Source organism: Pezoporus occidentalis, unplaced genomic scaffold (genome assembly GCF_034315485.1).
Source record: "Pezoporus occidentalis ecotype Australia unplaced genomic scaffold, CSIRO_AGI_Poc_V1 ctg114, whole genome shotgun sequence".
Taxonomy (NCBI): Eukaryota; Metazoa; Chordata; class Aves; order Psittaciformes; family Psittacidae; genus Pezoporus; species Pezoporus occidentalis.
In genome coordinates this window covers 938,061-948,212 of record NW_026912929.1, presented here as the reverse complement: position 1 = coordinate 948,212, position 10,152 = coordinate 938,061, and the positions used below count along the sequence as shown (strand labels likewise).

General features: G+C 47.4%; 1 long non-coding RNA gene across 2 annotated transcripts in view; it reads left to right on the top strand.

Annotated features, from left to right (window-relative positions):
• The first annotated feature begins 3,434 nt into the window (after positions 1-3,434).
• The window catches only part of LOC134172984 (uncharacterized), a 50,686-nt gene continuing 43,968 nt past the window's right edge, over positions 3,435-10,152 (top strand). Inside the window, exons 1-2 of one of the 2 annotated variants that reach the window (XR_009968089.1) lie at positions 3,435-9,101; positions 9,181-9,348. This is a non-coding gene — a long non-coding RNA (uncharacterized LOC134172984). Of the gene's footprint in view, positions 9,349-10,152 lie in introns of both variants that reach the window. The other variant, XR_009968092.1, reaches the window with a different exon arrangement.

Genomic DNA, 10,152 nt, shown 5'->3' with positions numbered 1-10,152 from the left:
AAGGGGCTGGTTCAATGCAGAAGGGAGAGAGGGGAAAGAAAACAACCAACATCAACACATGCACAGTCAGTGGGGTTTAAAATCCTCCTTCATTGTGGTTTCAGCAGCAGAGGAGACGTTGGTGACCATGGAGGGAGGAGAGCTTTCCCACAGTCCCTGACCCAGCATCCCTCCCGCGTGGGACCCATCCTGCTCCCCTTCACAGGCCCTTTGACAATTGCACCTTTCCACGAGGGGTTTCCAGGCGTTGCTCAGTCCGTAACCTTTGTGTGCTTCCTGCAGAACAAGCTCTTAAATTGTACTTTATCAAAAAGGCCCAGAAATTTGATAGGGGAGATGAGAAGATGGGCACGATCAGGGAGGATAATGCCGAGGAACTGTCACTTTGCTGGCTCTAGCTTTGTTGGCCCTCCTGCTTTCTGAGATAAAGACACAGCAGCTGGCCTGATGCTGTATCAAAAGGCTGATTTGATTGCTTGATTATATATGAAATATAGATTTAAAGCTTAACTTATGTTCCCAAAAGCGAATCAGTCACAGGGGAAAACCTGACACATTTGTTATGATCTCTAAAGAGCTTTGCTGGGCTTGTTGATGCTCATAGTGGCTGGAGGGGCTTTAAAAAGCTGTTTGGATCCAGTTCACTGAAATCTTACCTGGTCAGAGTTTATTTATAAATTTATTAATAACAAGATAGGGTGGGAATAGTTTTCTCTCTGCTCTCCTTCTACCCCTGAGCTTCAGGAGCTGCCTCTAAGGGAGTCAAATCTTCTTTGATCTGTTAGAAAGGGAAAGAGGCAGAAAAAGTCCCAGAGGTCCCATCTGGAAAGGCTCTGATTTAGCCAAGTGCTTCAGTTCGTCTGAAGACAGCCTTCTTCAGCTCCTTGGGTAAATGTTTTGCTGGATCTGCTGCTTTAGGCTTCGCTCCTGGCAATCAGAGTATGTGAGACCTAAAGTAAAGCTGCTCTAATGTGACTGAATGTTATTGGTACCCACACGAGCTCTTGGAGAACAACTTGGGGCATCACTGTGGGTACTGTAGGAAGAGAAGCTGTGGCTGCCCCATCCCTGGCAGTGTTCAAGGCCAGGTTGGATGGGGCTTGGAGCAAGCTGCTCTAGTGGAAGGGGTCCCTGCCTGTGGCAGGGGGTGGAGCTGGAGGAGCTTTAAGGTCTCTTCCAACCCAAACCTGTCTGTGATGAAAGCACAGTTCAGGGGCTGTGGACCTTTGTCATATCCACTGCCCCTCACTGTGTGTTTGCCAGGCTCGCACCATCCTGCCTCTGGGGCTTGTCTTGTCACGGATGACACACACATGCTCACACAAAGAAAACCCTGGCAATCTCTTTCTGCAAAAGCCTCGCTGCTTCCAGGGGGAAGGAGTGCAAAGTAATTTGATGCCTTCATTATCTTCATAACATGAACCAATTTGTCAGCAAACTACTGTGCGGCTTGATTCCCGATTGCGGAGAAAACCAGGCTGGGAGAGAGGACGATTATTTGCACCTAGTTTGAGCATTGTTCTTTTTCAGAGGGGTATAAATACACTGTGTAGAGCTGGCTCATTAGAAACTTATCCGTTTGTATTTATGGTTTAATTAAATAACTGCAGGGGAAGACTTGGGTTTCTAATCACAAGAACAATAACGGGTTTGCCCTCCTTATGGCGGCTTGTCTGAGGAAGGCTTTGTAGGCACCAGTGCATTTAACCTGTCAGCTCCCAGCCCTTGATGGGGAGAAGAAAATAAAACCTTTAGGCTGCATTGTACAGATGGGGGGACCTGGTTACCGGTTATCCTGGTTACTGACTTCTTGTGAGAACACTTGGTTTTCTGCCTGAGAAGCAGGGCTGCGAGGGTGGTGTGAGTCATGGCAGCTCTTTGCTTCTAAAGAGAGAATCCCCTACAGAGCCTCGTAAGAGCCACTTTCACCTCCCTTCTTGGTTTATTACAAATTCCAGGCTTAGACCAGCTTTGCAGTTACCATGAGTCTTGTTTGGGGTTATATTGTTGTAGATATGGGAGAGGTTTGCTTGTCATGGCTTTGATTTTAACCTAGAGGGGAAGGATGCAATGGACTGGGTATGATTCCTCTGGATGAGCCCCTGCACAGTGTCCTGGGGGTGACCTTCTATGGGGCAGGGGCTGCCTGCTGTGCTAGGTGTAGGGCAGATGAGAGGTGGGTTGCAACCCACCAGCAAAGCTGCAGCCAAGGTGGCTAACCCTCTGCCTGTCTCTGAAGATGATCCCTAGTCTGGTGTTAATGTTCTGTTCTGGTGTTGTCTTCAGACATAGCAAACCCTGTAGGATTCTTACCACCCCATATTTCCCATTATAACAATTCCACAAAAGGTTTGCTTTGAGTTTTTGATGGGGGAGAGTCTATGTCATGGCTCTGAGTGGAGGTGAGCATAAAGGTAGGCTTTCTGTGTCTGCCCACTCCTTCTCCTCTTGCATTATCTCACCTCTGTGATCTTGAGCTGGACAGAGCACAGAAGGGTGGGTGAGATCTTCAGACATCCATCGCTAGCCAGTGCTTTCCCTTTAAGGCTGAATTTTCCCTCTAAAAAGTTGGGGGAAACCTAAAGAAGCTGCCTGTTGCTTGGAGAATAGAGAGGACGAGCTCTTTGACATGATATTTTGTTATTTCTAATCCCTATGGTAGCTGCTGTTTTTATTTCTTACTCTCTTCCGTGTTTAATGTGGTCCCTTAAATTGCCTAAGCTCCTTTTTCTTCAACTCGGTTAAATCAGATTCCCCATACCCTGAAATATAAAATACATGGAGGTTTTCTCTAAAGCATCGTTTATGCATATAATTCCCTCTCTGCATTCCTGTGCTAGAGTCAAGCACTGCATATCTGATTGGGCTCTTAATGACTTTTGGGAATCATTTAAATATCTAGCTGACGAGCCCAGTTAATAATCAAAGCCGCAGCTCCTTGAAGCAGGAATGACTCATGGAGGAAGAAGAAAGCTTCTGGTGATTTTGCAGCCTCCTCCTGCCCATCACCGCAGTGCAGCTCCGAAGGGCACGGCGCTATCAGATGTTCCCAGGCAAGGTGCACCCGTTCTCTGCTGCTCTCCGCACATGTTCAGGTGGTGCAGGCTGCCAGCTCGGCTCCCGAACATCTGCTGCCTGCGCATCCCGCTGCCGGGAGCTCGCTGGAGCTTGGAGACGAAGCAGATCAGGGGCAAATGTGGTGTTTGAATTGCAGATGTTTCAGGGGGGTGATGGGGTGGGGGGGGTGACATAACCCTCACGTTTTGCACTGGGGATAGGACTGGTGCTGGTGGCTCTATCTGTGAATGGATCGGGAAACAGTGAACACTGGGATTTGCCTCTGGGATTGCTGATCTAATTCACTGCGTCCTTCCCCAAATGACTGCTACTCTACCTGTTGGAGCCAGTCCAGAGGAGGCTACAAAGATGCTCCAAGGGCTGGAGCAGCCTCTGCCCTGGAGCCAGGCTGAGAGAGCTGGGCTGGGTCAGCCTGGAGAAGCAAAGGTTCCTTAAGGGGAGACCTTAGAGCAGCTCCAGTGCCTGAAGGGGCTGCAGGAAACCTGGAGAGGGGCTTTGGACAAGGGTTTGTAGGGACAGGCCAAGGGGAATGGCTTTAACCTGCCCGAGGGGAGACTGAGATGAGCTCTTAGGCAGAAGCTCTTCCCTGTGAGGGTGCTGAGGCGCTGGCACAGGGTGCCCAGAGAAGCTGTGGCTGCCCCATCCCTGGGTTACTGTCACACGCTGCTCCTGCTGACTGTACTGGAGGCAGACAAATCCCTTCTTTAGTGATGGGAAAACAGTAATTAGTGTATGTTTCCTCTTCTCTTGCACCCCAGGGTCACTCTGCTGAGCACTAGCACAATGTTAGGACTACCTTTGGCATCTCTGTGTTCTCTTCTGCGTCCTGAACGGCAGTATTCACTGACACATGCTGCTTCTCTGATTTATGAATCAAGATATATTTCACCAGAGAGAATGAGTGCCCGGGGGAGGAGAGTAGGGCTTTGATCTGACTGTGCTTTTGAAATGTGACTGGAAAATCAGAATTAGATGGTAATCTCTTTGGGGCAGGGACATCTTTGTTTGCCCTGTACAGTGCCTACTGTGCTTTGGGTGCCATGTTATCGACAGCAGAGGTTGAGTAATGAGTGATGCTCCCAAACTGTATCTGTTGACCCAGCCATTGAGCAGCTGTTCTCATCCTATAATTAATAGCGTGCTTTGATTTCTTTTCCCTGCTTCTCATCTCTGTAGTAACTGGACTTTGCTGGGCTCTTGGATCGTAGGTGGGATGGATCTGCTGCCCAGCCTTTGACTGGGGTTTTATGCTGTGGGCAGCTCTGCATGTGCTATGTGAGCTCATCCATCCTGGTGGGACACTGGCACAGGCTGCCCAGAGAAGCTTGGTTGTTAATTCCCTGCCCTGTATTAAAGGTTTTCAGTGGGGACAGCGCAGCAGGTGATGCCCTGTCTGCATCCCTGCATAACTGCTCTTTCCTCAGCTCCCAAAGCAGCACTGTGCATAATGGTTTCACCAAGCCTTTGTTGTCACTGGTACTAAAAAATCCTGGTTTAATTTATAACCATTGCATTTGAGGGGGAAACTTGCCTTGTCATTACAGAGAAAGAGGAAGGAAAGGATGCTCGAGGTGTGATTGTTGTGATTCCTAAATAAGTAATGGGGTTTGATGTTGAGGGCTTCCATCTCCTACACTGTGTATGTGGCTCTGCTTTGTAAGGTGAAGATGTGCTTTCTGTGTTCTGTACCTGGTGGCTCAGACTTGAGACAGTGACTTCCATAGTCTCAACAGTTGCGTTGTATGGCTTTGGGATCCAGGGCTGCCCCTCTCCAGGACACCCTGTTGCAGCGGAGAGGCTCTTCACCTTGAAGAGAGAGAAGAGGGCTTTCAGATTGTTTGAACTGAACTGGCTGTGAAATGCAGTCCTTGTGGAAACTCCTTAAAGAGGTTTGTTTCCCCATCTGTCGTGGTGAGATGCAGGAGCACTTTTGAGCAATTCTGCTTTCCTAAGAGTAAATTGGGGTTGAGAGAGAGGCAGAAAAGATGCCTTTTTGAGACCCATCAAGCTATGAGTTAAAGCTGAGGTACACTTGGGTGATGTCTCCAGCTCAGTTGCCTCTAGGTGCTTTGCTCTGAAATAGGACATGATGTGTCTCATTTCAGATGGGCTACTGAGCTGCGTCCTGCAATACTCCCCTAATTGTCTTGATTCTCCAGCTGCAAAGATCCATTAGCACAGACAGAAGTTTCTTGCCTTCCCAGCCAGGGAGAAAAAGGCAAAGGAGGTATGGAAGGGAGGGGGGAGAGCTCAGAAGGAGACTTTGCTGGCAGATGACTGCAGTGAATCTCACAGCCCCATTTAGCACATCCATCTTTCCAGAGTAGCTGATGGCACATGTGAAATGCAGCAAGTCCTGGGGCTATTGTGTAACTTGGGGGATGCCTGCAGCCGCTGCTCATAATTAATCATTTAAGCACCAGTAAAATCAAGTGACTTTCCTGACGGTACCCAAACTGCTGACCTCAATGCATTTCAAAAGTTCGCTGGATGCTGAACCTCGGATGACCCATGGATGGATCTGGAATAATAATTTTCATAATCCTCAAGTCATTATCTTAAGAGGGAATGTATTGTTCTCCTAATTAAGTCCATCCACACACTGTGCAGCTTCCCATGCAAATGCACTGTGCATAAACTAATTAAAAGAAATATACAGCCACAAGGACTTAAACTGCCTTTCATGCAATCTCTTTAAATTAGAAGGAGTCTCCCTCCTCCCCCCCTCACACACACACACTCTAACAAGGGATTCGGCACCATATTCAGCAGGGAAAACCACCGAGCATTTTGGATCAGAATCTGGAATTCCCCAAAATTTATTAGAAAGCTTTTGTTTTATGACATTTTTGCGAGGGCCCTGGATGTGTAGAAGACCCAAATTAAGTGAGAGTTATGATCATTTAATAGGAGACAGTCCCTGCCCTAAAGAGCTCACAGCCTAAACAGACAAGACAGCCAAGAGCTGGAAGAGCCTTTTTAGCAGTTAAACAGCTCAGCCATTGAGGAGTTGAATGACTTTTTCAAGGTCATGCATACAGAGCTGGGAACTGGAGGCAGACCTGGACCAGCAGTGGATGTACCCGAGTCTCCTGCCTTTAGCAATACACCTAAAAGATGTGATCTGTAGAAACTTCTTTAATGCAACAACACTGAAGGGCAATTTCCCAGTGGAACTGAAGGGTGTTTGGTTAACTGGGGGCTGGCTATTGGACTGCTTGGCTGTATTCAGTAGTTATTTCCTGTTCTCAGTGTGGTGGAGGCTGTGCCACTGGAAAGCAATGGGCTGGAAGCCTCTATTTGTGTTTGGTTGTGGCAAGGATGTGAATGAAGCAAGTTGAAGCTTCATTCATTTATTGTCAGGGTCAGCCTTCCTGCTGTAATTTCCCTCGAGAATACTGCTGACATTGCCTTGGGCTTCTGCTTTGCAGAAGAGGAGTGGAATGTGTCTTGGATGTGTCCTTCTTGCTGGTTTCACTCCTCGTGTAGGATGATTGGTGTCTGCAGGTATGCAGGAGCACTGTGGTGTTACTGCTTGTTCTCCTCCTGTAGGAAATCAACAGCAACTTCAGTATTGTGTCTAAATATAGATAATATATGTTCAAACATATCACCCTAGTCTCCACGATGATAGCAGGGAGAGGTGTCGGTACATCTTAACGTGCTAGATTGGGGGTAGCTTAAACCAGTGGGTGTGCCAGCAAAAGGTAACTTGGGTTTTTGCCTTGCTCAGACTTTCTCCCACAAATACCTTGCTTGGCTGCTGCGGTTATGAGATACTCCAGACAAAGCCCGGCGCGTGTGAGATGGGGCAACAACCTTGTAAACTGAATCTGAGTTTAATGATGGAGCATCTCGGTGTTTTCACCGGTCTGAGTGGTCTTCAGAACGTTGGTGGTACAGAGATTGGCATTTGCAAATCTCGCGTGATGGTGAACCTGCTGTGCACAAAGACCATGAATGACAGGCCACAGGTTACAGGTCACATAGCAAAGGAGCAGTTTGTGAGCAGTCTGATCTGAGCAAAGTACCCACACAAAGAAGCTGGTATTTCGCCGAGGTGAACTGAGTCAATGCAGCCATGCCCACCGACAAGGGAGGACACGGCAGCAACCATGCAGCTTTGATCCACAGGTTGGAATAGTGTCAGCTAGATGCTAGATGAAGATGGGCTGTGTAGCTCACAGCCCTGCAGAAGCCTTTAAGTTCTGCCAAACAGACACTAGTTGGTGCCTGCATCATCTGAACGAGTGACATCTGCAATTATTGAGGCAATAGAGGAGCAAGTTGCAGAAACAGCACATTAGTGTGTGAATGCCATCCACAGGGGGACTAGTCCAGGGAGAAGTGGCAACCAAGCTGTCAACAGCCCGGCCATGGCTGGATAGGAATTTGCACACGAGTTTTGGGAAAACAGAGGATTTCCTCGCTGTTGTTTGTAGTGGGTGTTTATAGGTGCAAAGTGGAAGAAGAAATTTCCTCAGCCTGGTCTTGATTACTGTCTCATTTTGCATGTGGCAGGTTTCCTGGCAGCATCCCTACCAATGCAGCAGTCATCGGAAAAGGAGGGTGGCAAAGAGCTGGGATCCACCCGGAGGCCCCTGCAGCATGGGTTCAGAACCGGAGCGAACAGGCAGTTCTCTTATCTGATGTAGCCTGGAGAGCAGACAGATAGGACTGCAGCAATCAGTATGATGGGAATGTGGTGGGTGGACTCTACCAAGAGAAAAGAAACCCTCCCCTCTATGGATGAGCCTTCATCTCTGTTTCCCCTCTCCAGTCCTCATTCCGGTAAGAGGGAGGATCTTTTCCCCATCTAGCAATGAGATGAAAGAGTGCCCCCCATTTGACACTTCATGAGTTGGCTGAACCTACAAAATGATCTTCATAAAATCCTGATTCCAAAGCATCAAAGCCTTTTCCTGACTGGTAAAAACCCTAAAAATTCCTGGAAGAACTGCCAAAGGGCAATGGGGCTGATTCTGTCAACTGCCTTTGGTTAGAGCTGGGTTTGGTTATTTATGGGGGCTGGGGGAGGCAAGAACTTTCCAGATGGGCGGCTGAACCAAATATAACAATGATAAAAATCAATGCAGTTATGTGAAGGGAAAAGAATGCCTGTGCTGAAGGGCTGCTTGAGGCACACGCTTCTCTGTGTGAGACATCCCTCAGCACCGTGCTGCTTGTGACATCCCACCCTGTGCTGCTCCATCCCTGTGTGCTGCACAGGCACCTCCTCCATGCCTGCTGAAAAGCAGCCTTTGCTGGGAGGATGCTGGCTGGATTTAGTGGTGCAAAATCATCTGAGTTCTCAAGTCATCCTGAAGTATTAATTCTGATTGCTGAGAGCCCTGTTGGTGTGTGTGGCATTGCACAGAGCGAAAACTCTGTCCCTTCTCCAAAGGCGTCGCAGTCTAGGCATACATGGCAGGAGAAAGCATAAGAAAGGCAAAGCATATGGGATTGGGACTGATTGACCTTTGTATGCATCCAAGAATAGAGGAGGATTCAGTAATTCCTTCAAGAAGGAAGCTTGCTTGCCATCTACTTAGTGAAGAAGCATGCTGAGTGGTGCAAGTGGGAAAATGGCTGGGAGTCAGGACTGTGTGGAAGACATGAAATATCTGCTGAGAAAGGAAATCTGCTGGAGAGGGTTGGAGTTGGTGACTGCAAACTGCCTTTTGGCTGAGAGTGCCATTGGGTTTCCTATGTTAGTGAAGTTTGGGATGCCTGCATGGGCTGTTAATTATCCAGTCCATTATCAGCACTTTCTTTGTGTGATCTTTGTTTTTGGAGGTGTCCCCTCGTGGAAACCCCTCAGTACTGTCATGGAAAGGATATGTAAGAAATTGTCCCTTGGGCAATGCTTTCTTTCTACTGGGTCCTTTTCTACTTCTTTCACTCTGGTATTTGCACTCTCAGCCTCACCTGCTGACCAATATGCATTTATACTGTTGAAAGGGTGGTGAGGCTTAGCCTGCTGAGGTTGCTGTCCATCATTGCAGTGAATTCCAGCTCTCTAGGTAAGTCTAATGAAATTGGGGGAATTAGTCTGTCTTATCCAACCAGCAGAGCCCTATTCAATTGGGTTTCTTTGTTTAGGTGGTGTTCTACATCAGTCTGTGGTCCCATCAGTTGCCCTTCACCAGCCGGCTGTCTTGTGGGAGCCCAGCCCTGACCACAGCCATCAGTCAAGGAAGGTGCTGGCTCCTCTCCCTGCTCCTCAACCAGGGTTGGACCCTCCCTGCAGCAAGAGATGCCTGGGATGAGGTGAGTGGTTTGTTTGCTCATGAGATGGCAGGACCCTTGTTCCTCGTTAAAGGCACCTGAGATAAGAGATGTCATTGATGTTTCAAGGTGTTCTTATCACAGGCCTTAGTCTGAAATGACACTGTTCATCCACGCTTTCTCTCCAGCTTATTGATGAAGAGAATTTTTTCCTGTTGTCTCCAGCCTCTGGAAAGCCCTTAGACAAAAGAATTTTTCAGACACATCATTTCCTTCTGTGAATCAAACTCTACCCCCTTAATGTTCAGCAAATAATTTGTTCCAAAGGGACCGCGTTGTAGGTGATCGTAATTACATTTGGTTTTTAATAATCATAAACACTCCTGTTTTCTGAGGACCAGCAAAACTGATTTCCAAATCATTTAGTTTGAATGGCATGTTTTGTGTTTGTGTCGCATCTTCTCCCCCGTCCGCACTTCTAAAGGAAAACAAACAATGTATTAAAAAAGAAAAGAAAAGCAAGTGTGGGCAGGAAAAAAAACCTTGGAGAACTTTAAAAGACTCTGAACCTGAAAAGGGAGGGTGGGATCAGCTAATTTGTCCCTCTTTTGTATGGTTTATTAAGCCTTTTGTTCTGGAACGCATGGGTTCAGTGGGAAAGCGGTTTTTGATATATAATGTATTTACTTTTGCTAATTAATTAAAGCAGTATTCATATGAAAATGCCGACTGATAATGGCTTTCACAGCAACAACTGTGTTTTTTAAAGTAGCAACTTTTAATTACAAATTGACTGGCAGAAATATATAAACCCAAATATTGTTCCACTGATTTCCTTTTAACTGT